The sequence below is a fragment of the Dipodomys spectabilis genome, unplaced genomic scaffold (genome assembly GCF_019054845.1).
Source record: "Dipodomys spectabilis isolate Male_0828 unplaced genomic scaffold, ASM1905484v1 ptg000298l, whole genome shotgun sequence".
NCBI classification, from domain to species: domain Eukaryota; kingdom Metazoa; phylum Chordata; class Mammalia; order Rodentia; family Heteromyidae; genus Dipodomys; species Dipodomys spectabilis.
The window spans coordinates 2,269,797-2,272,136 of NW_024870975.1; the positions used below are offsets into that span (position 1 = coordinate 2,269,797).

The following is a 2,340-nucleotide window of genomic DNA, read 5'->3' on the forward strand; positions in this document are numbered from 1 at the left end:
TATATGGGCAAAATAGAGGAAATAAACTCTTCCATCTCAGAACATTTTGTATGTTTTTTTTGTAATAATACTGTGCAGAGGGGTCACATTTACAAGTACAAGGAAACTCAAACGTTTCCTAACAAGCATTGTTACCTTCTCCTTTATATTTCCCCTATCATCCCTTCCCTCCCACCTCCACAAGTACACTCCCCTTACCCTTCCTTCCTCTGCCTAAATTGTAAAGTTCATTTTTCAACATAGTGTCTTGTGCATCTCATTGTTACAATAGGTCAACCTGTATCCCTATTTGAGCATTTTTTCCCTTCCCCTCCCCAAATTAGAGAAGCATACATACAAGATGTAAGTGCACCAACTTCAAATACAGAGAAAACAGGGGTTATAGCATTGGGAGAAACATACAGAGAAACCAAAAAAAAAAAAAAAATGACATCGCACATTATAAGTACATTAGAAACAATAGCAAGAAACAAAAAACCACTAGTGTCCCTATCTTGGGGTTCAATTTCTTTAACATCATCTGATCTGGTTATATTCACATATCTTTTGAAATTTTCTGCTTATCCCAGACATAAATTCGTTATTGAAAGTAAGGGAAATCATGAGACCTATGTTTCTTTGGACTTGGCTTACTTCACTCAATATTTTTTTTTTCCATTTCCTAACAAATTGGGAGATGTCATTCTTTCTGATGGAGGCATAGAATTCCAATGTGTATATATACCACATTTTCTTGATCCATTCATCTAATGGGTGCATCTGGTTTGGTTCCATATCTTAGCTATCGTAAATAATGTTTCAATAACTATCGTTGTGTTGGTAGTTTTAGTATGGTCTTGTTTATGATCATTTGAGTAAATCCCCAAAAGTGGGATTACTGTGTCATAGGGGAGGTTTATGTGGATTCTTCTGAGGAACCTCCATACTGCTTTCCAAAGTAGTTGAACAAGTTTACACTCCCACCAAGAAGGCAGTATGGTTCCTTTGTTGCCACACACCTTTCAGCAGCTGTTGTTGTAAAAATATGGAACGCTCCAAGAATTTGCATGTCATCCTTGTGCAGGGTGCATGCTAATCTTCTCTGTATCATTCCAATGTTAGTGTATGTTATGCTAAATTGAGCACAGTACATTTATTGTATAGAAAGTATAATTTTTATTGATTTTATTAAACTAGACAATTCAACAAAAAGTAAGTTCAAAAGAATAGTTGTGAAATTTTAGAATCATGTATTTCTTACATAAGCACACATTTAAGAATAAAATCAATATAGACATGCCAAAAACAAAATAATTCCTGATATTTGTAGTTTAAGAGATGTGTAGGAGGAAGAATTCAATTATTCTATACAAGGCACCTGTCAAAATGAACATTGCAGCAACTCTTAAGTTTTAATGTTTTAAATATGCTTAATTTTGGGATTTTGCTTATATATGCCAAAAATAGGACTGTTTGGCAGGTCTAAAACTTTTCTGTAAAGTATTTAAGATTTTTGGTAGCAGACATTAAGTACTAAGTATGTACATTTCAGAGTTTATGAAAACTTTATTAATGAGAATTTACAAAGTCTTTGTGTAAAGAAGCAGAGTGAAGAGTTAAGATTTTAACTACACAGTTTCTGTTAAAACTTTAGGAATTCCTTACTTTATTTATTAGCAAGGAATAAATGATGATATAAGCTATGATGTACACATGTATGTTTCTATTCACACACATACATATACACATGTATACATGCAGACATGGAGAAAGACACATAATTTCAGCCAACACAATTTTCACCAGTTATTGAATATGACTTAAACGGAATACTTGGAACAATATATATTGAAGATGTATTTGTCCCTAAGAGTTCATTTACCATTCCTCTTATCTCTTAAAACAGGTAGTTTTAGAGAGATTTGACTTACAAAATGCAGTACAAGTGATAGCAAGTCACTTGGAAACATCAGTAAGTATAATTCATATGGTGTCTCCCTGCTCCTCAGGTAATGCTTACTCTTGTAGACACTCTCAACAACCAAAGTAGCAGGAGAATACCCTGGTAAAGAGTAAAGTAATAAGGGTTTAAATGGCATCCTTACTTGAGCTCTTTTTCCAAAAGCCAGCATGAATTCCTAGGCAGATGAGTGAGTCCTCAGAAAACTGGACTCTACATATACATTTAACTAACCCATATGAAAATTCCTATGTGAGAAATACTGACTGAGGTCTTGCTGATTTCCTGGCCAAGAAAACAAGAAAAAAAAAGAAAGTATTTTTAATGTTTTAAAGTTTGAGAATAATTTGTAACCTGTCAATAAATGTGTAGAACACAATTATACCAACTGAAAAAAAAAT

At 33.4% G+C, this 2,340-nt stretch overlaps 1 non-coding gene across 1 annotated transcript; it reads right to left on the reverse strand.

The window, feature by feature from the left end:
* Nucleotides 1-1,018: 1,018 nt before the first annotated feature.
* Nucleotides 1,019-1,125, reverse strand: LOC122127283. Its single transcript, XR_006151113.1, has one exon. It is a non-coding gene; the product is annotated as a U6 spliceosomal RNA (small nuclear RNA).
* Between the last annotated feature and the right edge of the window lie 1,215 nt (nucleotides 1,126-2,340).